This window comes from Podarcis vaucheri, assembly GCF_965113315.1.
Source record: "Podarcis vaucheri genome assembly, chromosome: 7".
In the NCBI taxonomy this organism is placed as follows: domain Eukaryota; kingdom Metazoa; phylum Chordata; class Lepidosauria; order Squamata; family Lacertidae; genus Podarcis; species Podarcis vaucheri.
The window spans coordinates 29,167,676-29,195,149 of record NC_138765.1 but is presented as its reverse complement, the minus strand read 5'-3'; the positions used below and the strand labels follow the sequence as shown (position 1 = coordinate 29,195,149).

General features: G+C 41.2%; 1 protein-coding gene and 1 long non-coding RNA gene across 8 annotated transcripts in view; one reads left to right on the top strand and one right to left on the bottom strand.

Annotated features, from left to right (window-relative positions):
- Window positions 1-1,814: 1,814 nt before the first annotated feature.
- LOC309537387 lies at window positions 1,815-11,226 on the bottom strand. Of its 6 annotated transcripts, none has more exons than XR_014221862.1 (3): window positions 11,121-11,226; window positions 6,618-6,662; window positions 1,815-2,075 (listed from the first exon to the last, which is right to left on the bottom strand). It is a non-coding gene; the product is annotated as an uncharacterized lncRNA (long non-coding RNA). The 6 variants fall into 6 exon arrangements; XR_014221863.1 differs by lacking the exon at window positions 11,121-11,226 and adding an exon at window positions 10,607-10,790 and having other exon boundaries at window positions 1,815-6,030; XR_014221864.1 differs by lacking the exon at window positions 11,121-11,226 and adding an exon at window positions 10,555-10,788 and having other exon boundaries at window positions 1,815-6,030.
- The window catches only part of ARID1A (AT-rich interaction domain 1A), a 131,345-nt gene continuing 115,007 nt past the window's right edge, over window positions 11,137-27,474 (top strand). The window contains exons 1-5 of one of the 2 annotated variants that reach the window (XM_082231462.1): window positions 11,137-11,238; window positions 13,059-13,208; window positions 17,692-17,777; window positions 19,495-19,588; window positions 21,101-21,201. The gene's annotated coding sequence lies outside the window, so the exon portion shown is untranslated. Of the gene's footprint in view, window positions 11,239-12,082; window positions 13,209-17,691; window positions 17,778-19,494; window positions 19,589-21,100; window positions 21,202-27,474 lie in introns of those variants that run through there. The other variant, XM_082231461.1, reaches the window with a different exon arrangement.

Here is a 27,474-nt window from a genome sequence, read left to right as displayed (position 1 = left end):
TGTCAGTCCATGAGTTCAGTATCTCAACCTGCATTTGATAATTGTATAGATCCTTTAACCACATTACCAGTCTACCCTGGAACAACTGTGGATGGAGAAGCAGACTTCAGTGACATCAAACTCAAGCAGGGCTGGTATTAGGAAATGGGTGAGGATTCTTTAATTAGTCAGAAGACTTTAAAAGATGTCTCAAGATTTTTGGTAGGGGTAGAGAGGTTTTATTATTATTTTTAGTTCTGAACACCCTGTAACTAAAAGAAACCTCTACTTACTGTTAACCCTGAAGTCCTAACTGAGGTCATAGAATAAAAACGTACTGTATGTATGCTGTTATATGCCACTGTGGCTGCTAACACTGCTTCAGTATAGATGCTGAGTATTAGGCAGTGTACACACTATGCACATGACTTGCCCCAAATAATCCTGGGAACTGTAGCTCTCTGAGGGGTAAACTACAGTTCTCAGGATTCTTTGTATGGTGCGTACACATCCTTCCTTAGAAAAGAAGTCAAATAGAGGTTAAATTATTAATATATGATCTAGAGATGTAAACGTTATGATAGATAAATATTTGATATATGAATTACATGTATTTCTGTATTATATCTCTAGTGCTAGAATTTTGTATAATTAATTTTAAAAACAAAGTAGAAAATAAGCAGGGGTGTGTGGAAGAGTATAATTAAGTTCCCCTCCGAGTGAATGGCTGGTTGGAATCTTGAACAGCAGCGCTCTTGTTTGGAGAAGGATACACTGCAACCTTTTACCACCAGTTCCACTCGTACAAAGTGCAGTGTCAGAATACTGTGCCTTGTTTTATACCCAGCCCCAAGCCCTAATTCCTCCTATTGTTATCTAGGCCAGTGCTAGCAGTCAGACTATTTTTTGTGTACAGTGGCTCTGAAGTAATAGCAGTTGCCAGTCCAGCGAAATTATCCCCATGTTCAGAATGGTTCCGGCCTAGATTTGACTAAATGGAGGTCAGGGTAAGGAGGAGAAAACGGCAAAAATCTCATTTTTGTGTGTGATTTATTTTCCCACAGCAGTATCAAAGAACTAACATAATTGGCACATCAAAGTTTCTAAAATATCAGATAACACCAATTCATTAGAATGCATGTCACCATTTAGGGGCCAGTTTATCCTCCTGTCTTACTGGTACACAAACATTTACCCTCTGTATATATCATAGATAGTCAAAATTAGTTTGTCTTGCTCTTTTTGAGGGGTAGGGGTGCCAAGCCACATTTAACTCTTGCCAGTTGAAGATGCCACACAGTAGTAGGCTCCACAGCAAGGGTAGTGAGCCTACAGCCTCTCTGCCTGGTCCTCAGAACTCTTCCTTCACTTGCTCCACATCACACCATTGCTTTTGCTTGGTTGAAATGTATTCTTGAATTCTAATGCCTCCTGCTTGTCTGAATGGAGCTTTAAGAGGAATGTGCAAGTGTGTGTAGAAACTAGCCTACTGGACAAAGGCAAAGTTTAACTTCATTGCTCTATCAGCTGTTGCTTCTAGCCCTGCTAAAATGTGGCCCCTAGTAGATAGTCCAGAAGGGAATGTGGCCCTCAGGCTACAAAGGCTTCCACACCACTGTTCTACAGCAAGAGGAGTTGTGCTGATGAATGTGGGGCTTTCAGACATGGATGGAAGATGCACCAGGCCAGGCACCCCAAGTTGGAATAGTAGAAGAAAAAGTAGAAGAGGCTGTGCAACTTGGATTACACTGCTATTTTGAATTTACCATAATCCACATAAATCCAGGTATTTGTCTTATCCATAACATTTGAGTAAACAGAGCACCAGAGGAAACTCTGCTGGTACCCATGATTCTGGCGCATTTGTTTGTTATACCTTGGGCTCTGGGTGCTTTCGGTGGAGGTGGGAGAAGCTATTTTAATAGTTCCTCAAAAGGAACTGCAAACCTGTGGCTCTGTTCTCTGGGTGAAGCTCTTGTGATTGGCTTGAGCAAACGCCAAACTTCCAGCCAGGAAAGTAGTTGGTCTGCAATTCTAATCTCTTGTTGTTAGGTACGTTTTGACATCTTCTAGGTCTGATCTGGCTGTCTGCATTCCTGCGAAGGTAGTGGTTGTGCATCAGCATGGTGCATGAGAACAAAGTTCCAGATTGTGCCCTGACTCTGTGCAGGTCATTGGAAACAAAGCTAACCCAGAATAGGAATTTCCCCCATTATTTTACCATGTCCTCCTATGTGGACTTCTGCAGTGTGTGGATAGATAGATAGATAGATATGAGAATATTCCATCTCCAAGTGCTTGAAGTGCAGGCGAGGGAATCATTCTCGTCTACGTTTGGGGATGGCTCCCTTTGCTGCAGTTTTAGAAAGCTGGAAGGGGGCATGATTTGACCCCTTTTTCTATGTGAAGGACCTCCATGCCCCCTCTACCTGGATCTTTCTCTCATGTGTTTCTTTAGCAGTATGCATCAGTACTGTTTGTTTATTCAAGCTGTCTCTTTAGATCAACCCATGTTCAGTGCTTGAATTAGAGGAGGGCTAGAAGGGGCTTGACCACCATACCTTTCAGGGTGTTCCCCTAAGTAACTGTTTTTAGAAAGCAATGCAAGGAGCAGGGCTTGGCTAACATTGGGCTGCAGCTTGTAGGTTTCACCTCCCTGCACACTTCTTATCCTTTGAGCATTGCAAACAAAAATTTTAAAAAAACCTAAAGAAAATGGAGTCTGGTGCCCTCATTGCCACATATAAGCATATACTGGAAACAGATTTATTTTAGTGGACAAAGCATTGCTTGTTTTAGTAGACCTTTAAGTGAACTGTTTTCCCAGCTACCTGCTGTCTTCAGTTTGCTGTGTATTAAATAATTTGCTTACTTTAATTTGTTTAAAATAGCCTTGAGTTTTAAATTTTAATGCCACATTGGATAAAACTCTTGAAAGCTAGCAATCTCTGTACTGTGATTGCTTCCCAATCTTTCTACAAGGGAGAAATGATGATCCTTTGGTCTGACAAAACATAATTCACCTCACTGGGGATTACTTCTGAGTAAAATGGCTAGCTTTTTGCTGCAAATTATACCAAAACTCTTATGTAAATAGCACTCCATGTTATGCAAATATTTAGATTAGTCTTCCTTCTACCCAAAGCCCAGGACAATTAGATGAATGAAGGAGCTGCATGGTGTAATTAATTGATTCATAACCAATCAAAATTTGACTTGATTTTTTTTTTAACTTGGAATTTGCCAATCTAATTGTCATTGGTGAAAAGAAATCACCTTCAACTGACTAGCCAGGGATGTTTTACCAAAAAAATGCACCGCTACCATCTTTCTAATTCCTTTAATGTGATGTAAGAGTGACACAAGCTTGATGGACTTAGGAGCATGGCTGGTGCAGAATGTTGTGGCCAGATTACTGATAGGACACACGGCTTTCAACATAGAATCATAGAATTGTAGAGTTGGAAGGGAGTGAAGCCATTATTAAAATATCTTGCTGCACATTTATTACTAAGCCAAGTTCAAGGTCCTTATATGAATCTACAACTTTACGCAATTTCGGTCCAGGGTGCATTATGGACCACCTAAACCTTTATATCCCAGCTCATTCACTGAGATAATCTGCAAGAGTGTTGTTAGTAGTTTCCCCAGTTGGCGAGGCTCACATGACAGCAACAAGAAACTGAGCCATTAGTACAATCAGCCCAATCCCGTTGAACACTCTGCCAATAGAAATTCAGCAGGCACCTTCTGTTTTAACCTTCAGATGTATGCTGAAAGCTTTTCTGTGCCACCAAGCTTATTAAGAAATTCAGAAAATATTTTTCTGTAATAGTTATATGATCTCCAATTTTACGTGGTATTTACCGTACATACATGTGATTGTTGAAAACTGCTTTGATCTTTTAATTAAAAGTGGTGTACAAATATTTTTATAAATAAGGCAAGAGACAAAAGATGGACTCTTGGGGTAGGAAAATTAAAGACTATTCACTCACTGGACTAACATAGCAGGGTAGTTAGGGAGACAAATGAGAAAAGTATTGCAAGCCAAGGGCAATATAAGCTAATATGGAAAAAATACTATCTTAGTTGCAAATAAAACATGGTGAGAAATTCGCCTGGTGCTTTAGATGTGCCAGGGGAAGTTCTCTGCATTATTCACACACAGCATATGGCTTTATTCCAACAACACCCACAAATGTTGAAATAGGCTTTTGGGACAACATGAGTACCCTTGCCTAGGTAATTCTTGCCAGTTTGCCTTTGACTTCATTACATTGTGAATCAACTCATCTTAGGATTTTCAGTTGCTATAAGAGTATGGAATAAGAGGCATGCTGCAGTCCTGGATTTCCATTTCTTTCTCAGATCAGGACACCTGCTCCCTTTCTCTGCCCTATCAATCCAGTGGCTGGTCTGTCTCAATTATGTCAATTAGAGGTTCAGTGCTGCCTTACTGAATTGAGCTGGCTTTTCCTCCCTTGATAGAATTGGAATCCAAACTGCGGATGGGAATCACTCAGGCTGCTTTTTTATTGTTTGCTGATTAGAAAATTAGTTTCCATGGACCCAATGGAAAACAGTGTTGCTGAAACATAACGAACTGGTTTCCCCCGCTCCCAATATATTTGAAGTTTCAACTGAGGTTTTCAAGACCCAGACACACTAGCATCTAATGCAACTATTAATTCATCTGTTGTAGTAATACTGCTTGCCTCCTGCCCAGTCTTTTTCCAAATTGGTGCTTAGATGGACAACAAGACAATGTTTTCAGTGAGTATTATCATGTGTATTAATTTTTTTTATCTATTCACCTGTGAACCTGCTGCCTTCGCATCCCACCGTACCTCATCAACCAACGCAACATATTCCCTGGTATTCTAACTATTGAGCCTCACTGCTAGGCTATGAAACAGCCATTGATTGTCATAAAGTCTACCAACAAAGTAAATGACAAATTGCAGAATGCAAATAATGTGCAGACAGAATTGGGGGGGGGGAATGGGGAAGGTTTAAGTGTGGACTTAATGTTTACATTGGTGATGAAGCTGCTAGGTGTGCAACCTCACAGAGGATTCTGTATTGGGGGGGGGGGAGCAGGAGCAAATAGCAGTAGAGTCCAGCATCCTATTCTCACAGTGGCTCACCAGGTGCCTTCTCTGGGAAGCCCAAAGCAGGATGTGAGTGCAACAGAACTCTCCCCATCTGTCATTCCCTGCAACTGGTATTCAGGGACACGCTGCCTCTGCGTTAGAGACAGAACATAGCCAGCATTCATGGCTCACTGAGAAAGCAGTATTCTTGGGGCTTTGGACTAAAAGGCAGTATATAAACAAGCCATGCCATACACCACTTCTAAAATTACCAATGTATCTTTTTAATTAGTAGTGTTGGGGCGATCAACATTGTTTTAGTGTGTTCACACTTCTTATTTTGAAGTTTAGCATGGAAGAGGGTAGACCTGCCAGAGTATCTCCTATTCCCAGTCTTAGAGGGAATGTGAAGTAAAAGGATAAAAGGTTTTTGTCCCTGCGATAAAACACACAGCCATCAGTTTGCTTCCTGTTCCGTGAAAGGCTGCCTCAATGCCACATCAGGCCAGCCCCTTTGAACACAGGACAATAATCAGAGCCCTGCTGGATCAGACCAGTGGACCATCTAGTCCAGCATCCTGTTTTCACAGTAGCCAACCAGCATTCCATAATTTAACTGTGTGCTGTGTGAAGAAGTCCTTCCTTTTGTACCTTTGGTATAAAATCTTCTCTGTCTCTCCCATCTTTCCACCTCTAACCCTCCAGTTTCAAGCTTCTCAATTGTCTCTCTTCCCTTGCTTTCAATACTTGGGTACATAACTGGTTGAGACTTCTTAAATGTTATTTATTTCTAATAAAACTGTTTATAGCTTGCCCTTCATCTGTCTGGATATCTGAGCTGTCTACTTTTCTGGCTTCCATTCTCCTGCTTCAACAAACACGGCAAGTGCTCTCTCAACACAGAATCCCGAGACTAGACAGCTACTACGCTTCTGACCTGATGGCTGACAATTTTCTGGTTTCAAATTAAAGAGAAAACGAAATTAGCAAATTAATTGTTTGCTGTATTTTTGCTAGGTGTTGTGTCAGCTGCCTTAAGCTTGGCAGCCAATTGAAAGCTGCACTGGAGCCATCCTGTATAGGAGGTGGAGCTCTGCATTGGGCCTTGCTATCCACAGAGTGTCAATCACATTAATTTTAAATTACTTCTGTACAGCCTGGTGTCAAAATGATTAAAGCATGAAGAGGAAAGAGGAGGAAGAGACACTTACCTTGCAATTACAACAAGGACACATCTCCCCCCACCCGCCCTTTCATCCGTCTCCAAACTTGTCGAAACCTTAAAATGTTTGTCCTCTACATGCATACCCGAGATCTAGGAAAATTGAGACTGATTTTAAAAAAAAGGAAATGTGGCTACATTTATGAGGCATTAACTTCTAATATATATTAAGTAATAGTGAATTATTAAATAATGCTGCAGAATGCATGAGTAATTTTCCTTATAGCATGGATTATCATGGGCTATGTGGTGCCCTCCACATTCAAAGGAAATCCAACAATGCAAGGGTGAGTACAAAGAAAGTAGAGAATCTTTCTTACATCTTACGAGATCTTATCAGCTGATCATTTCTGGATTCATTTTGTCTAGTTAAAAAAGGAAGAAGAGGAAATTGTTAACACGTGAAGAGAGAAGTGACTTAAATATGATTTGTTCTGTTTTCAGACACATGCCTTCCCCCTACCCTGAACCCCTTTCCCCAGATTTAAGGGCGCTTCAAGTATCTGAAAGAGAAACTCCATATTTCCATCCTATTTATGCCTTTACTTGCTCTCAGCAGCTGTACTAAGTCACTGTCATGTCCATGTTTTGAGAGTCCAGGATAAAAAGGTCTAGTAGCTGGACTAGAGATGTACAAGATTCATTTTCTATTGCTTTCAGAATTACCATAAACATTTAAAGAGTATGGAGAGGGACTGCTTGAAAATGAGAAAAGGGTACAGAATTTAAAAATTGCATCCATTATACTATGCTAATAGCAAATTCATTCTCCCTGGATCCTTATGTAGCCAAAACAGCACCATCCATGTATAAAAGGGAGATATTCGCAGGCTTGGGAGAACTTCAAGGTTTGGAAAAATACAAAAAGAAAAAGAGAGAGACCAATCAAAAAACAAAAAACCCCAACTAGAACAGTGTGGGCTGAATATGCTCAGTGGGCCCAGAATGCCAACTGACTTTCGGGGGTAGGAGAAAACCAGGGAGAATAGCATGGAGAAGCCTGGCAGAAGCAAGGAACACTGACCACAGGGCAAAATTTGTACTACTAAAGTTGTCTGGTTTTAAGTAGAGAGGGGAGAGGTGATAACTTAGTACCAGAGCATGTGTTTTCTATGTGTAAAAGCTCTGTTTTAACCTCCAGCATCTTCAGTTACATTTTCTCAACTCTGGAGGCTGAGAGAGATCCCTCCCTTAAGACCCTGGAGGGCTGCCTCTAGTCAGCGTAAACAATAAGGAGCCAGATGGACTGTTGGACTGACATGATACAAGGCAGATCCTTATTCTTGTGAGGCAATATTATGTCCAGACAAATTGGTACCACTTGTAGATATACTCTAGTAAGATTCAGAACATGCAAGCAATTGGCAACCTCTGAAAACACTATACCTACGAATGATTTCTACAATTTTAACGTTTACTTAGCACCAAAAGTGTGCTAGGCTCTATTAAACAGGAATCTGTTGAAGCAAATGTATGGAACCCTGCTGGCACTGGTGTTAGCTTAATGCCTCCCTTTGTCAGCATTGGCAGAAATGGAAGAGGATTGATAATGATCCTATTTTAAGTCAAAAAAAAACAACAATGTGTGTGGTGGGGAGTGTCTTGTACCATGTTTGTCCTTCAGTAACAGAAGTAAGAAGCCCTTGAAAGTGCTTTTAATCCGTGTTTCTCAATGTGGAAGCTATGGACAGTTGTCAGGGAAGTCTAGGATTAAAAGTATAACCCTGTTTCCTTTCCTTTAGGGTTAGGGTTGGATGTATGGCCCTGAGTCTGGGTTGAGTTTATGCTGTTAGCTGATTTGTCTGCCGTACATTTGAAGAGGTTTGCATAGCAATAACTGCGAAAATCTTTTCCAGCAAAAGTAAGAGCCTATTGTGACATCTTAAAGGCTAACAAATTTATTGTGGTTTAAACTTTAATAGATTACAGCCCACTTTATCATATGCACAAATCTTGAGTTTTACACACGCACACATATTACACACACATACATAGACTGAAGTTTGGGGGAGGGGATTATAAACAGTGAAGTCAGAGGGAAAATGAATGCAAAAAGTACAGAGGTGGTGATAATTATGTAATTAACAGGGGCCATTCACACACAAAAATAGCTGCTGATAACACAGACATCTTGTCATTGGTAAGCAGAGCTGCCCAAGGCATTTTGCTGCTTGAGGCAGAAAGCAAATACTGCTTCCCCTAGTCAAGGCATATATTTTGGCACCCAAGGCAGAGAATCACACGTGCCTCTTTCCCTTCCCAGGCAGTAAAAACAGAACAATCATAAATTTAAAAAACCTAACAATTTGCTGCCCTTTTATATCACACAAAACCAGGTGCCTCTGTCTGCTGAACGGTAGAGCCAACCATGTTGGTGTCGATTAACACATGTAATGTGAAAAACTATTGATATTACTCAATAAATCTGTTAGTCTAATGTGGCACAAGAGTCCTCCTCGTTGGTGTTTGTTTTTAGTACTAGGAGAGGTCCACTCTGACAAAGTTAAGGAAGCTCTTGATTTGATTGTTTGCCACTAAGTGTAGGATAGGGCTGGCATCGTTTGCTAAGCGTAGCAGAGCTATTTGCTCTGCAAGCATTTCCTGTGGAATATTCTCTTTGCTTAGGCAAACAGTGGTCTAGGTGGTATGGGAACTGATGGATGGTCCATCTACAACAATTTCTTTTTATTTCTATTTTAAATACCATAATTGTGCTCTGCTACATATGAATAATGGAGTGCCCGGAGAAGGTGCAGACAAGCTTTCCCCACCCCAGCCACACATAGTTTTTTATTGATAAATTAACCAGTGGTTCCTACTCTTATCTCTCTTGCTTTCACAACAGCACCACCCTCTCCCACCCCAAAAATCCTCTCTTCCCAAAGCGCGCACACCCTTTCTTCCTCCTTCCCTACTTACACCCTTGATCCTATGACCAGATAAGCCCCTGTTGTGACTACGGAATGTGCACATAATAGTATTAACATGAATCTGAACTTGAGATAACCCTGCCTGCAATCTAGGAGTTCGTCTGTGTGCTTGGCCTGTTCCACATGCAAATAAAAGTAGCCAAACAAACAAAAAGGAAAGAAAGAGAAAAAAGGCAGTTTAATTGGAGTAATGCACACGCATATACGTATTTTCTCCCTTTTGCTAAGGGAAATTTGCAAGAACCGGCGCCAGGGGGCAGCACAGGGAGAGTTTTTGTTCTCTTCCCTGCAGTTGGGCCGTTTTTCCTCCTGATTGTGCTAAATGCTTATGTACCAATGTTTCCATTTACAAACCCTGCCTCCCCTCCCCCATCCTCCAGCTCTGCTCTGCCATTAACCCTCTGCGATGCTGCTGTAGCAGCAGCTTGCTATGGAGCCTGTTCCCCACCTCCCAGCTGACATGCAGCTTGGTGATGGGATAAATTGAAGGTCTCAGAAAGGAGACTGAGAAAGAGGAGTGTGGGGGGAGGCACACTAGTAGCAAAAAAAAAAAAAAAAAAAAAGGGAGATAAAGCGGGGAGGGGGGGACACACACTGAACCGGGTTTGCCCCTTATTCTAGCCCTTTCTAAATCTGTAGGAGTATGGAGAGGTGGGGATGACTGCTGCTGTGCGCTTTACAGATTTTTTTTTTTGGGGGGGGGGTTAATTAACTCTCCATTTGGGATAGTGGCGCAAGCTACAGCAGACTCTGAAACACACACACACCCATGGAAAAGTTAGATTTTCCTTGTTTGGAAGTAAGCAAAAGCCGACCTGCCTTAGAATTTAGTGGTCTGGGCGCCCCCTCGCCTTCAGAGAAGGCGCTCCACTATCCCACGATTCGGGGTTCACCCCTCCCTCACTCGCCCCCGTGTTTTTGAGTTGTGAGAATTACACGCGCCCATGGGGGGTTGTTTTTAAATTGTGATTGGAAGGAGTGGGCTTCTGTGGACAACAAAGGTTCCTCGTTTCGCCCCACCCCAATTTCGGGGTTTGGGGTTCCGCTTGGGAGAAGTGCTTCTGCGCCCCTTGACTTTAAAAAAAAAGTGTTATTGGGGTCATTTTGCCCTTCCCCCCTGCTGTGTTCTGTAAACGGATGACAATTTTTTTCCCTTATGAAGGGGGTGTCTTTTGTGTTCATGTTTGGACGACAGATACCAAACGCCTCTGCTCTCTTTTTAGGTCAAGTGTACATCTGTACCCCCTTTAAAATGTGCGGGTTTTGTGGTCTTTTTTGTTGTTGTTCAGACAGTGAGCGCTGTATGTGGTGCCCCTGTGACGATTACTTTTCAGTTCTGTACTCTTGCGCTGCCCTCTGGGCTCAGGCTCGCTTTTTACCTGACTGACTGACTACCCGCCCATTCCCCTCACAGTGTAGGACGTGCTCCCCGCCCCCCTCCTGGCCGCCCCACCCGCTCCTAAGCGGGAGTTTCCAGGAAGCGCTGAGCAGAGCCGCAGTATCGCTCAGCCGCTCTCTCTCGCTAAAACCCCTCCGCCGAGACTGTGGCAACCACGTCAAATAGTCCCCCCGGTCTCACTGCCGCGAGCCCTCGCTTTCTCATCCCCTTGCGAGGGTTAGGACGAGCGAAAAACAAGCCCGGCGCGTTCTGGGATTTGAAGGACGCTTCGGCCGGCGTGAAAAACGAAGTTGTGCGTGTAAATATGCTGTGTGTGAGGCGGGGGGAACGAGTCCCGGCCGCGGCGGCGGCATACAGTCGACAAACGACGGAGTGAGAGAGCCGAATATCTCGTTTAGCGAGAGGGGAGGGGAGTGAGCGGGAAAACGCGGTTCGGAGCTGGGAACAGCCTTTCCCTCCCCCACCCGCACTCCCTAGCCGGGGGCGCTTCTCACTGAGTTTCAGAGGCGCCAAGCTCTGCCGAGCCTGGGAGCTTCGAGCCTGTCCTCTTTACACAGAGTAAAGGGGGCGCCTGCTCCCTGCCTTTCATTTAGTCCTCCTCGCAAGCCGTGTGTACTGTATGTGCCAGTTTCAGCCAGACAACCCCCCACCCCACCCGACGCACACATTGAGGGCGCCCCAGTTTTCAGTCACGGGGCACCCGCCTCAGATTTCTGTTGCCCAACCTAACGCGAACGTTTGCGGCGAAATAAATACCTGGGGGGGACGACACACACACACGTTTTCACCCCTTCCCCAATTATTGCCGCACAAGAGTGGCTTTTGAAAATAAGGCAACAACCCCCCCCCCCCACAAACACACCCCGCAGTGAATCCTAGAATTCACTTCATAAAACACTTAAGCAATATCAAGAGCCCAACTGAGTTAAGAATTGCCCCTTTATGTTTTATAAAGCATTCTCTGACCTATGAAACAACCATCCTATTAAGTACAGAGCTCCCTGGAAGCTGTGCACTTGGGTTTTTATAAACTATCCTGTGGTCCTTAGATGAAGGGTGATATAGAAATTAAATAACAGCAGACACTGGACTGTAAGACCTTCAAAACTGTGATAAGCCAGTCCTGCTCCATTTGTGGGGGGCATCTCCTGCACATTGCCCTAAACTTTGGCTCCAAAGCCCTGCCCTGACAACAGCCCTGAAGCTGTACCTGCGGTCACAACATTTTTTAGAGAGAGAAAACGTTTCGTTGTAGACACCCTCAGGATTAAGGGACATATTCCTTCATTTCTGTGGATCTTTCCCTCAAGTGTACAGATATAACTAGAGCAGCAAATTTGTCCTCTGAAATAGTGATGACGTCGCAGAATTGAAAGCAGGACTGGAGTGAAGCAGGGAGATGGGGAGCAAAGTTGGAAAGCGGGAAAGACCCTGCTTGTAGATGAGATAGGGGTGGGTGGGTTAAGAACAAAGGAATCAGCAGCCTTTGGTGATTAATTTGCAGAAAATATGGACAGGAAGGACACAGGAATCATAGGAAGAAGCTAGTGGTGCTGCTTCCAATTCAGACATTCATTTCTCGCTGTGTTGCATCTGGTTCTGAGCTCTCATTCTGACAAGAGTGAAGGATTTAAGAGGAAATGCTGAAGGGAAAGGGGGATTTGAAAAGTTGGTGGATATTTCAGGAGGAAGTGCTAACTAGAACTTGGGCAGGCAACAAGATTTGTAAAACTTGGGCCAGCTTTCAACAGAGAGCCAGTGACATTGGCTGTGCTGATGGACTCATGGCCGAGGGCTTATCAGGGGTGTCCAAACTTTTTTCAAAGAGTGCCAGATTTGATGAAGTGAAGGGCTGTGGGCCGACCAAAGTTGTTGAGCTTTTCTAAGGGTTGGAGTTGTTGATCTTCTGTTAGGCTTGAAGATGTTGAGGTTTTTTTAGGATTTTACCCCAAAATAGAAACTGTCACAGGGGCCGTATTAAACTGACCCGTGGGCTGGATTAAGCCCCCAAAATGGACTTCAGACAGGCCTGGCTTAGATGGAGGCAAAGGGCTCTTTTAAAAATGTCTCCACAGTACAAACTACAACAGCAGCTTTGGCAGAGCCCTTTCCTTAGGCATCTCGGAGGCGCTCTACCATTTCCCAATATCTTGGCTTGCTCGCAGGAGAGAGTCACCAACGTGTATAATAAGGAGAGGGCCATGCCAAAGCCTTCTTTGCTGTATATGCTGACAGAGAGTAGGTTAGAAAGCCTTTTGCTTGTGACTCAACTTGGGAGTACGTAGCAGTGAGTGTCCTTGGGATCAGAGGATATGCAGGAGACCAGATGAAAAACTTTTAGGGGATGACTGTACCCCCCAGGCTTTCCTCTCCTAAAATATATGTCAATTAACACATGGCTTACAATTTCTAAAAGTACTGTTTTTAAATAGGGCTGCAGAGTGGTTAATTGGGCAACTGACAGAATCGTTCCTAATACACCTTCATTCCCATTGATTCTGCAAAAGAGAAGTTCTGAGCTCTACTTCTATGGCATTTTTTCCACCAAAATCAAATCCAGAGAAGTCTTGCTTTGTCAAACAGTAAGTATACAGTTACATAGGTTTCTTCCTTTGTGGAAATCACATTCTGGCAGAACTACAGCATATAGCACACTTTTTCGGCCTTTAAACCAGCTTATTTTTTTAAAAATGGGGTTTTAAATGATCTGTCTTTCCAAAGGAAATAGTTTTCTCATTACCCCTTTCCACTGGGTATGTTATTCCCACCCACATGGAATGATAATCCTGAGTCTCTTTCCCAGATAAAGAAAATTCAGAATCTGGCTGGGCTTCTTGCACATTTTACTTTGCAGTACACTCTGCAAATCCTCACTCTGGATTTCTACCAGAGCTTCGCATCCTCCAATTAAGCTAGCTGGGAGACAGGGGCAAAAACAGTGATCATTCTGAAGACTTGTTTTCTACTGATTCAATTTCTACATCTCAGTTACCCAGTGTACCTATTAACCCTGAGAAAGAGGGCAAAATCCTAAGTATTCTCAAGCTTATTCTTGCTGTTTTTCTTATCCCATTTGTAGCTACAAAGGCTTCGCATCCTCCTGTTAGAGCTGCTGAATAGAGCAGAGGACTGATGAGAATTCTCAGGCCTTGCTCTGGTTTCCCCGCCCCCTCCATTACCCCATCCCCCCTCAAGGCTCCCATAACATGCATCTCTCCTGTTAACACTGAAGAGAGGGGAATACAAGAAGCTCTGATGGTCCCCCCCCCCAGCTTTTTATATATATTCTCTCTACCAGTCAAAACCTATATACACAGCCCTATCTACCTTAATTACAAAACCCACAGCCAGCTTTGTTGTCACAGCTGACTGACACACACAGCCCAACTACTCAGCTCAACAGAAAACAAAAACATAACTGCCTGCATTTCACTTCTATTTAGAGTGGTACCTCGGGTTCCATACACTTCAGGTTCCATATGCTTCAGGTTACGACTCTGCTAACCCAGAAATAGTACCTCGGGTTAAGAACTTTGCTTCAGGATGAGAACAGAAATCGTGCTCCAGCGGCAGCAGGAGGCCCCATTAGCTGAAGTGGTGCTTCAGGTTAAGAACAGTTTCAGGTTAAGAACGGACCTCTGGAACAAATTAAGTACTTAACCTGTGGTATCTCTGCACATTTAATGGGCACTGATAGTTCTTTATTTTTCTTATTATTATCATCCTCAAATATTCAGTTACTGCATAGTTCTTCAGATGCTTGATTAGCGCCCTTTTAAAAAAGTTAAATCTTTGTCATTTTTTCTGGATTGCAAAGTGTCTCTTTAACCTGGAGGTTTTCAACCTTTTTTGTGTCCAAGGCTCCCGTAACCAACTGCATTCTTTGTGCCTCCTCTCCTCTCCTCTCTCCTTGGGAGTCCTTTGGGCAGCAGCTGCCACCACCCCTGGTCTCTGAGTGGCCCCCATTCTAAAGAGAAGTGCCTCCTTATACCACCAAACAAGGGCCTGGGAAGAAGCTACCCCCAGCCTTCGTGGTCTGACAGAGACTGGCCAAAGGTGAACCTAACTCAACTTGGGAGGCAGCAGTGGCAACAGCAGTGCCAGGCATTCAGCTCCCAGGCAGGAATTGCACACGCCAAGCATTTTAATTGCACACTTCTTATTTTTATTCACACACACACACACACACACACACACACAGAGAGAGAGAGAGCGAGAGAGAGTTACCAATGTGTTTTCCCTATACCCCTTGTTGATCATTGAGGCTACCCACTTAACTTGGGAATAAGGTTGCAGAATACTGACCTGGGACTTTGGGAATACATTGCACTGACATACAGTCATACCTTGGGTTACAGACGCTTCAGGTTCCGTTTTTTCGGGTTACGGACCGCTGAAATCCAGAAGTACTCGAACAGGTTACTTTCGGGTTTCGGCAGTCACACATGCGCAGAAGTGTTGAATTGCAACCCGCCCATGTGCAGACACGCCGCTGCGGGTTGTGAACGCTGTGGGTTGCGAACGTGCATCCTGCAAGGATCACGTTCGCAACCCAAGCGTCCACTGTAATGGGACTTCCTTATAAAGAAACATGTATAGGACTCCTCTGTAAAATGCTTCTGATAACACATTCTCTGAGATGCTCACATCTGTATGAGCAAATTTGTGGTTCAGCTATCTATGTCAGCATAAATGTCCAAAAAGGGCGTGACAAGAGGAGATGTAGCTGGGGTGGAGATGCCCTTACATTGGATTCTTCAGCTGCTTTTGAAAAAATGATGGGGCTTGAGGAAAGACAAGAAATAATTACAGCAATGGCCTGTGGCAAAGTCCCTGTATTTGTTACACTAAAAAAATTACTGGAGAATCTGATGCATATTCTCTCCAACCATCCCAAAACTCATTGTCAGGAGCGAGCCAGCAGTAAAGCACACCAAGGAGGTGGAAATAACTCTTTATTAGGAAAAAAGGAATCTGTGCAGGAGTGCCCAGCCCTAATGAACACAGCAACTCTTTGCTAGGTCCTTGTCCCTATGAAGCAGTTGTGGAGACTTAATATCCCTGCCCCGTCCCATAGTTGCCTAAGTCCCCCCCCCCTCTCCAGGGTTGTCTCCAAACAATCTGAGACTGTGCCTTCATGCCTGACTTTGCTTCTCCCACTTTATGCCTCTCCTGGTCCTGGGAGACCAGGAGTGAGAGGAGCTTGCCTCAACAGGATAGAGAGATACCTGTGCTTCTTCACCAGCCTGATTCTTCTCTGCCTCTTGGCCTCCCTCTTCTCCTGTTTGAGTTTCTGCCTCTGAGTCTGGACTGTTCTCTGCCGCAGACTCTCCCTATTCACTGAGCCCTGTTACCTCTTTAGCTTCCAACACCTGCCCCCAGTCTTCTCTCTCTGACCACTCAGTCTTGTCCTATGAACACTCCCTGGGCTCTGAGTCTTCTTCCCTTGAGGGTTCCCACTACTCCTTTGCATCTAATCAGTCTCTGACACTTCTTCATGTAATGGACAGAGAGATGAATTTGCCAGTCTCATAGATCAGGCTAAAGATTACCAATAATACTAATCTATTCCAGAGCTGTAGCTGTGTTTGTTGCAGCAAAAATGACTAACAAATGTATTATTTAATAAGCTTTTGTGGACCAGAGCCTACTTAATCAGATGCAAGTAAAGTCCTATATCTCTAGAGTAGTTGATGCCACCTGTAATAAATAGATAATAACACACCTTCTAGTCATATATATGTAGGCTCACTCCCAACAAAGTGTTATGATGCCTGATTTATAATCACTCCTTACAAATATTTTTTATATACCAGTGTTATACGTGAGTGTTACAATTCCGAAAAGGAAGGTTCTCAATATATGAATAAGCATTTTTAGAGTTTGTTTAACTTACCATTTTCCCACAAAAAACCCTTTTGTGAGTACTAGTTAATGTTTGTGAAGCACTTTAAGTTAATAATCATGTGCAGTATTTATCAAATGCCTGAGGGAACAGGCACTGTAGAAGATCACTATAATATAGACAGTCATTAAATGCAGTCTAGAAATCCAAGGCAAGGCCTAAACACACTGATGGAGGAAGCTTATTGAACACAGTGTGTCTTCCTTCTGAGTAAATGTGCATATCAGAGAAGATATATAGGGTCTTTATCCTCAGATAAAAGTATGATGCAGTATAGAGGTTTTTAATTGATTTTAAAAATACCAATTTTATTTTTTAACTAATTTATATTAATACATTGTTTGCAAATTCCAAGATGCTTATATTATAGTGTCCCATCATGACAGCATCTTATTCATGGCATTTCTTGCTGGAAGAGATCCAGCCAAGAGTAATGCTGGATGAAGGCCAAAGGCTTGTATTTTGAAAAATGTGTTCCTTTGCAAAGAGAGAGAGAGAGAGAAGTGAGCAAGCAAAACAAAATATCCTTCAGCTTATTGCAGAGCACTCACACTTTTAATGTATTCTGATACATTTTTACTATTGTGCTTAGATGTCAAGGTGAAATGTGTTGTAAAAACAAGTAGTGTGCTATAATAAACATTTTAGAAGATTTTTTTTTTGTTTTTTTTAGGACAGGAGAGACAAAACCCTTAACTGAGAGTTAAATGCAGCTCACATGCAGATGAAGTGCTCCTTTAAGGGCAATTTAAAGAAGTGCAAAGACATACACATATGAACAGGTGGCTTAATAGAAATTTGCTTCTGCCCTATCTTCTCTCCCAGTTATAGTAGTTTAAGAAGACTGTGTAGGGCTCCAGATTAGGAGACACCCTCCCCAATTTGCAGACGAGACGTAAAGGAGAAACACATCAGCTGCATGTTGAGGTGGTAGGAAGAAGTTAGGAGGAAGAGTGACCTTATAACAGCATTGGGGAAACAGTTAAACAGGAAGGAGAATGTGAGTGTGTTAGTGACAGGTATGTATGTGTGCGTGCATGCGATGCAAGACTGAAAGTTGAATATGGTAATAGATAGTCTTTATCAGGGATGTAAATTTATTAGGAAAAACAATTTTTAAATAGGGCAGTGATAAACATGAGTTTCCCTTCTCTTAACAGGAAAGCAGAAACAATAACATGGGAAACATAGACTTTTATAGATCTTTATTGAACTACTGTTGCAATTACAATGCATCCATATTCAGGTAATTCATAATAGAATCAATACAGTGGTGCCCCGCAAGACGAATGCCTCGCAAGACAAAAAACCCGCTAGACGAAAGGGTTTTCCGTTTTTCGATGCACTTCGCAAGACGTATTTCCCTATGGGCTTGCTTTGCAAGACGAAAATGTCTTGTGAGTCTTGCGATTTTTTTCGCTTCCCCCCCTTTTTCTATGCCGCTAAGCCGCTAAGCCTTTAATAGCCGATAAACCGCTAATAGCGCTAAGCCGCTAATAGGGTTGCTTCGCAAGACGAAAAAACCGCTAGTTTACAATTGTTGATATGTCTTTTTCAAATGATTAAACAAGCTTAATCTTTCTGTTGCCTCTTACTATCAACAAGCAGCATGCTGGTGTATGCAGCCCATTTACACCTCTCTTCCTGCAAGCATGGAAACTAACAAGGAAGGGCTAGCTTACTGTGATATGCCGAACAGGGAACCCAGTTGTTGCTTCCAAACAAGCAAGAAACTCTGGCTCCTTTGGAAACAACAAATCAGGATCCTGGGTTTGGAGAGTATGATAAACAAGCTCTTCCTGGTTAGTTTTATCTGTTTGTGTAAGGGAAGGGGTGAAGCAGGTGTAAACAGTGAGTATAAGTCAGGGCATGACCAGTGTTGCTTGGTCATTTGGACCTGGGCTACTAGTTTGCATCTATATATTATCATTTGATGGTGGAGGTGAGGTTTGTGATGCTTGCTAGAATCTAATGCAGTGTCCACAATCTCTGGAGCTAGGAGCACATCTGAAAATCTACAAAACTATTGTGGCCAAAACAATGGGCAAAATAGCTGCCAAAAACCCAAATAAAACACTTTTTAAAAAAACTGTCAGCATTCCCAAACCCAGACAACCCGCCTCAACCAAACAACAAAAAAACCCCAAAATCAAATAAATAAATAAATACATGGAAGGGGTAGATGGACATGGGAGTGCCTGAAGGTATCAGGATGCCATTATGGAGACCACAGATATTGTGTCTGACTTTGGCCTTTTTAGTCTGAAGTGAAATTGAAAATTGCTATGCAATTAAACAATAGAAGAAATAATGCCTTGGGGCACAATTACTATGCTAAATTTCCATTAGTTACTGTAAATTTAGCTTTAAGTCTTGATTTAGTTTAAGTCTTGGAGATATCCCACCCTCAGAAATTCTACACTGTTAGATCACTAGGAATACACCAGCGTGATATGATGCCGGTGTGTCCCCACTGCCAATACAAGTCAACAAGCAGAGGAACAAAAAAGGAGCAGCACTGTGCATATGCTAGGAGAGGGGTGACTTTGAAACCTGACATCCCTTACATATCCCCTACACTATCCTGTACACTATCATATTGTTATGTCTACAAAAGAGGTGGCATAGCAATATGCTTGTATTGAACTCAATAGAGACACAACACACACTGCCTGCCTTACTTCTTCTCACTCCACCCACACTGCCGCTATGGAATAGAGGAGTTGGACTAACTAAATCCAATCACAGCATACCAATATTGGTAAATAAACTGCTGACAGGAAGCCCATACATGCCACATGAGGCTATAACTCTCACCTCATGATGTACACAAAAAGGGAATTCTGATGACAGGTGTTATAGTAAAAGGGTGCTTTGCACAATGAGGGGGCATATTACAAAAACAGCAAGACTGAGAATGAAGTAGGAAGTACAGATGCTAACACTTCTCAGCATCTTCATAGGTCCTCTCCTTCAGGACTCCACGTACAAAAACCCAACAGAAACTCTCGATCCACTGCCCCAACTGCGAATGCAAGACCAATGCATCTCACAAAGGTTAGTAAAGGGATGGGTGGGGTGGGACCATGTTTCAAAGTATAAAAGGCTAGGATGAAACAACCCTGTATCATTTCAGAAGCGCAGTTTAATATGTTTACATACACATTCTTGAATTAGCTATCAACTTTTGCTAGCATCTCCGTGAACTTAAGACCATAGCTACCTTAATCAGATGTGGCAATTTCTGCCAAATATATATATAATATATATTTCAGTATAACCACCCTATACAGTGGTACCTCAGGTTACAGACGCTTCAGGTTACAGACTCCGCTAACCCAGAAATAGTATCTCGGGTCAAGAACTTTGTTTCAGGATGAGAACAGAAATCGTGCGGTGGCAGCGGGAGGCCCCATTAGCTAAAGTGGTACCTCAGGTTAAGAACAGTTTCAGGTTAAGAACGGACCTCCAGAATGAATTAAGTTCTTAACCCAAGGTACCACTGTACTACCCATTACATCAGAAAGGTTATATGTGCTCCATGGAGAATTAAGAGCATAGTTAAAAATAAAAGGATGCCAAAAGGGTATTAATTGCCCCTAGTGTAACAGTGAGTAGTGTTCTTTTGTCAGATCTGTGGTTAAGCTGGTATTTTCCAATTGCTTATTGATTCTGCTGAGGCTATATGAGTTTGATATTATATTTAGAAACTGCATTACATTTCTAATATAGATGCAAAATTCTACAGGTGTATTTAGCTTGAGTGGTTCTTACACATTTTTAAGGCCCATGTCAACTTCTTGGCCACCTTTTCTGATACACACCTTTCAGTTTTAAGCTTGTTTAGCAAACAATACATTTATTCATTATGTACAATAAAAGGATGAGCACATGGAGGATATATATACCATGCTTTATAGCACAACATTTTGGATATTTTCTGACAGTACAATCCTATGTATATTTACTTGGAGATAATTCTAAGGGGCTCAATGGGAACTATATAATGAACTGGTTTTTGTATGGTTTAGTGCTATATGGAGCCCAAATCAAGCATTAGGCTCACATGTTCGCCCTTCACCCCTCATCCACCCATGCAGCCAAGAGGGCTTCATCTGTGATTACTTTCAGTATCAACACATCTTGGCTTAAAGTTATATGGAAGCCAAGAATCTTGGTTAAAGCAAATAATAATTAATTGCAGATGAGCCAACTTTAAACCATAGGTTATGAATCTGGTTTGTTTGAGTAACCATTGTTGGTTTTAAACCAGGATTCCTGGTTTGTTCATAACTAAGCTGAGATTATTTGAAATGGAAAGTAATATTGGCAGAAGTCTTCCTCCTAGCTACATGAAAGAAGGTGGAGGAGTGGGGAGTGCGTGAGTGAGATACTTTGCTTGTGTTTGTCCGCAATACCATGATTGTTTTGTGTGAATCAGTGTAGTGTGTTTAGGACTACAGCTTGAATCTTCTAAAATCAAGATCACTGACATGTTGGTTTCATCAAGATTGATTATATTTTACATTTTTAAAATTGGCCACTTCTTATATCTACACGTCATTACAGTGGTACCTCGAAAACTGAAAACCAAAAGTGGGAGCCTCAAAATGGAAGCCTCAATACGGAAAACTCAAAACGGAAGCCGTGTTTCCTGTTCAACTTCCAAGGTATGTTCAAAAACCAAGGCACTTCCGTGTTTTCGGTGTTCGAGTTCCGAAGCGTTCGACTATGGAGGTGTTCAAAAACTGAGGTACCACTGTATATCTGACCCTCTACAACCATTCTTCATTTCCTAATATGTTGAAATATCTAGGGTTTGAGGAAGCAAATATTAGAAAAGAGGTCAGGGAAAGTAGATTAAAGAACTCAGGAGTCAAAGCAAAATATAAGCTAATGAGAAAATAGGTGAGCCTTCTGGTTTCCTCAAAGAAAGCTTCATTTGAGGAGGTAGCAAAGTGAGACTTGAATAAAAGCAAATGAACATGGAGAAAGTTGAGAAGCGGGAGGATAACAGAATAAAGGATAAAGAGGAGTGAATAAAAATATCCAGCTGACTAGAAAAGTGTAGCAATCAAATGGAAATGGAAGATACAATGTATGCATAAATGGATACAATTCTGAAAAAGTTTGAAGGAGGAATCCATCAATCTATGTGGAATGAAAAGAAAATAAAGAGTAAAAGCAAAGCAAAAGTAAATACTGTGGTACCATGGGTTAAGTATTTAATTCGTTCTGGAGGTCCGTTCTTAACCTGAAACTGTTCTTAATCTGAAGTACCACTTTAGCTAATGGGGCCTCCTGCTGCTGCCGCACAGCCGGAGAACAATTTCTGTTCTCATCCTGAAGCAAAGTTCTTAACCTGAAGCACTATTTCTGGGTTAGCAGAGTCTGTAACCTGAAGCATATGTAACCTGAGGTGTATGTAACCTGAGGTACCACTGTAATAAATGTAAGTAACACTACATTACATTTTATAAATTACTTATATACATGTATGAGGACCATGTTATGCATGGCTTATTAATAGCAATTATTTTCAACATAAATGAGCACATTGGTTCAGGTTGGATAGTTTGCCAAACCATGGTTTGAGTTTCCAGACTACAGGAAACAAACCATGGTGTAGAGCTGCTTGTCTGTGTTTGTTGGCTCCCCCTCCTCAAAGAATTTTGGGAGTGCAATTTTGGGAGAGTACAATACTAAAATTTATCTGTTGACAATCACTTGCCTCTCTCACAGAAACTACAGCTCCTGTACTGTCACATAATCACATTTAACACCTTATTTCTTGCTCGAGTTGTGTTTATCATACTTTGTTGGTGTTTTGAACTCTGCTTATAATTATAGTCATTTTTGTATTTCTGTTTTTAAGACTAATAGCCAAAAATAATGTAATTAAGCAAAGGTATGGCAAATTTTAATATACAGGTCTACTCAGAAGTAAGTTATATTGAGTTCAATGGGTCTTACTCCTAAATAAGTAGGTATAGGTGTGCAAGCTTAAAGAGCATGCAACCTCATGTTCAGAAGATACCTGATCATCTGAAGTAACTGCTAAAGTATGGATTGCCTGCCAGGGGCCTTGTTGACAAGTATTAAACCATAGTTTAAAATAAAGTATGATTTAACATGCACAAGCTACTTGCTCTTCTCCTGCTCTTGATTGTACTGTGTGGGGAAGGAAACAAGTCAGAAAGAGCCTGGCATGTCATGACATGCAAACACAGGCTCATGATTTGTTTCCTCCAATCAGACCACAAGCAGTAAGTTTAAAACAAAACTTGGCTTATACCCATGGTTTGTTTGAAGAGAAACAAACAATGAACCTGGGTTCACGTCACAATAAACCAGGTTGGCTTGTTTCTTCCCACATATGGCACAGTCAGAAGTGGTAGGGGGGAGCAAAATGCCGGTGTGCATTACACCAAACTACCAAACTAACAGTTTAACATTGCATGTGAACTGGATGGGGTGGCTGATTATCTTAATTCTTGAGCCCTTTCCCTGCAGTATTCCAGTGAGCCCTGTTGCACAGATCTGGCGGCTGAAGCCTTGAGAATGCCTGATATTGCATGAAAGAAAAGAAATATCTCATTCAATCACAACAAATACCCAAATGAATATACATAATAAGCATGAGCCCTTTTTTTCCATGTTATAGGAAGAACAGCATATGGCTATTCAGGCAAGCTAATTCTGTATGAAGGGAAATAAAAAAATAACAGTGAATACTGTATAACAGTACACTGAATTTGGGCGTCATTTGCCTGAGCCTGAAGAAGTCTTAGGTTTCTTAAGCTGTCCAGCCTCAGAACTGTCTAGAGGAAGGATCACTGTAGTTCTCCAAGTACAGTCTGACACAGAGAATTTGCTGAGCATGCTTGTATTCTAGGGATAGGTCAGCCTAGCTTCTACTCACTGTGTATTTTATGCTTCTTTGCACTCTTGTGACCTGATTGGCTTTTGGAAGGGAGAGAATCATTTATATTTTGGTTTTCCTTTGCAGGGTCCCTTCATTTTTGTTATGTTACTTCATATTGTTGGTTTGTTACAAGGTAGATTAATTTAAATCAAACCAAATTAAATAATTGATTTAAATGAGATTCACCATTTATACATTCTTTACTTTCTGAAGGAAGGCATTCTTTCTAGAAGATATAACTATTGAAATATGTTGATTTATGAAGAAATAGACCCTCTGCATTGCACTTGGAATGATGTTGTGACTTAAAACAATAGACCTTAACTATATTAATTTGTTTCACAATTAAACAGTTTCATATCCTTATTAACTGAACATTTTAGTAACTGCTAAATAAAGGCAAATTATATATTTACTTTAAATATACAGAAATTAGTACTGATATTAATGAACAAATAATTGAAATTCCATGATGGATATAAAATCAAATATTATTAATGAAACATCTGAAACAGGGTTTGTTAGGTTTCTGTTTTGAAAAAACACATTTTCTCTGCTGTTCACAATAACATTTCCAAGGCAGCTTACAACATAATTTAAAATAATTAACACTGAAATACTTGAGGTTGGGGAACCTTTTTTCAGACAGAAGGACCTATTCCCTCTTGGGCTGCCTTCTAGGGGCCACATGCCAGAGGTGGGTTAGGCCATAAGCAGAGCTGGGCAGAGCAACAGATGTGAATGTTAACTTTTGTACAATGGGTATATTCCAGCCAAACTACACAACTCGCATATCTTCATCCTCTGTGTATGCAAACAATAAGTAGTATCATAGCACAAGGACACATTCCATCTGGGAAAAAGTATGAGGGAGAGTGCAGAGCAGTGTTGATGAGGGATGTGGCCTTGGAAGAGTTTTGAGGACTGAATAGAGAGGCTTGGAAGGCCATATCTGTCCACAAAGCTTGAGGTTCCCCACCCCTGCTATACCTGCTTATCTTATAGCAAGTACCACTGCATTCAGTGAAAGTTACTTCTTTGTAGACATGTATAGGTAGTACCTAGTGAGTGGCTGCTGATTTTCATCTAAGCAACCAAGCAAGTTCATATGGGAGTAGGCAGTCCTTCAAATACCCTGGTCCTAGACTTTCTTTTCACTTCTTCCCTTACCAAGCTTTGGAGCTTCTTTCCTGACTTGTTAAATCTCTGTTTTCCATAATGTCTGAAATGGAAGACTGTCAATCACTGCATGTACTTTTAAACCAAATTTATTTGTTAAAAGTAAAAGTAATATTTAAATTTTAAAATTTTTATTTAATCCAAAAATGATGATGCTATACCAGTGTTCCATTGTTCTTCTTCCCAATATCCAGTTCAAACCTTTCCAGCTGCATTTTAACCCTATGTTTCTTGGTTGTGTTTAACTTCAGCCAGAAAATAGCCAAACTGATTCTATACATTCTTCTGAATCCTGGTCTTTCTCAACCATTTAATAACTGAAATATATTCCACTATAAATATGCAGTTTTATTTCTGTCAGCTTGGAATGCCTGTAGAATAGGGATGGGATAGAAATTTGATTCAGTTTGCATTTAAAGGCAAACCTATCTAATTCACACTTTCCAAAATAATATGCAAACCAAAACACAGCCATCCTTCAAAATTCACACTTCTCTAAATTTTGCAATGCAGTTCTCCAGCCATGTAATGTGTACAAAAATCCACATGCTAGGGTAGTGTGCATTAAATGCATATATTAGTGATGCAAAAGTGCATTATAGTATGGAAACTTGGTTTGTAAAAATGTGTATATTAGTAGAAATTCACTGATGAATTTTCATGAGGACTTTTTATTCACAAACTGATGTCCAAAGGTGGAGTACTGAACTTAAGGTTGGAAAAATGGGAACCTGAGAGAGACCAAAATTGATAGATATGCCAATACCTATTATAGATGATGTATACAAATAAGGAACATGGCAGAGAAATTGTTTGTTCACACTGAAGCTTACTGAAGCTCCAGCGTGCATTCCATTGATTCATAGGGCTTGTACCACATTGTTTCTGACCGTTAACTTCTTTAATAATTACTGAATGAGAAATTATACCAGTGTTTAAACAGATTATCCTGTATAAACACAGACCAACCCTGGATTATCCTGTATCAGAAGGTGGTTTTTGCCAGGATGGTTCTTGTCTAGTATTCTCAGAAATCAGGGATGGCCAGCCTTTCAGCATCAGGGCTTCTGTATCTTTAACAACTATGTAGGTATTCCAGTAGGTGTAGTTTGTCATGTCTCAGTACTACAGGAATTTGAAAAACTGTGTGTGCCAAACTTCCCTCATCTACTGTTAAAGGGACAAGGCCTGTTGACCATATAATGCAGGTGCGCTGTCAATTGCATGGGTTTCCAGTCTACTTCCAGGCCCAATTCAAAGTGACATTTTTATAAATATGGCTCTTCAAGGCTTGGAGTCAGAGTACCTGATAGACTACCAGTTTCCATATGAGCCTACCCTTACACTAAGGGCACTTCCAGACTGTGACTATTTTGAGTGGGATTCAATCACATATTGGCAAGTTCAGGTTGCTCAATGAAAAATTGATTCAGAGCTCTTGCACAACAAATCTGCTCCTCTAAAAGATCAAACTTTTTGATATAAGGAAAATGACAGAAAAATGCACTGGAAAGTGTATGATAATACTTGCTGAATGCAGAGTCCTCTAACATCCCCAAAAACAGATCAAAATAAATGCTCAATAAATAGCTGAAGTTGTCTATCACCCTGCAAACAAATTAGGATGAGTGCTTAGTAAACAGGTTGTCTGGAAGTAACATAAGATGTTCAATAGAGGCCCTATTCCATTTGTTGCTACAACCTGAGATACAGTAATGACTGGGGAGAAAGGCTTTTCAATGGTGGTATCATTTGATGCCTACCTTGCTTTTGTTCTGGCACCAGGTGAAGATTGTCTTAATTTTCTTAGACTTTTAAATTCAGTTTGTTTTATCTCAGCTGATTTTTTTCTGATGATTTTAGATTTTTCTGTTTTTATCTGTGTTTGTGTTAATTGTTTTATTTTGATTTGATTTTAGCTTTTAAATGACCCTAGAATTTAGTCATAGAGTAGGCTCAGTGAAATCAGTAGACTTAACAATTATGGTAGTTAAGTTTGACTTACTTGGATATCACACATAATAAGTAAAGTTAAAGGAATCCTAAAGCTTGAAGGTTGGCATATTATATTTTAGCCTTAGGATAAATGCTCAATTTGGGTATCGTCACCGTCCTAAAGCAGCACTGTGGCACAAATTTATAACTGCACAAGGAACAAAACAGCATTAAAAGAGCAAATCAGGTGGAAATAGACCAATTGATGCACTGTCATCTTCCACATCATGTAACAGAAGGAACAAATTGGAAAAGACTCAAAGGCAATCAGTTTGGCCCGTACGTATTAATTTTGATACATGTCAAATACACTTATGTGTACTTGTCACCATGTTTATAAAGTATTTCTGCTCTGACCTGCACACTAGTTCTATACATTTAGTTAGATGAATGTTACCCACCCAGGTCCTGCTGACATATTTGTTAGTTTATTCATCTACATTGACAATTTATGCCACTTTTCAAGTGAACCTTACAAAGTGGTTTAAGTAAAATAATGGGTAAATTGTTATGTCTACTCCCTCATACTTAGAGGCTCTGCCAAACATGGCTACCAATTCTCATCTAATATCCTACACTAACCTCAAGAGCCACAAGCACTCCTGGCCAAAATGTAAAATAATTTCTCTGCTATGGTGGCTGAGCAAGTGTGAGGCCAGCAATATTTCCAGTGCATCATATTGTTGTATTTGCTAGATTTCAAGGAAGCTTTTCCCCACTTTAAACTGGAACCACTTGCACTATGCAAAGATATTATCTAATGGAGCTTACAGTATGGATACTACATGTCAGCTGTTGACTTAGAGTGGACAATCCTGGAGTATAAGAACAATATCAGAGCATT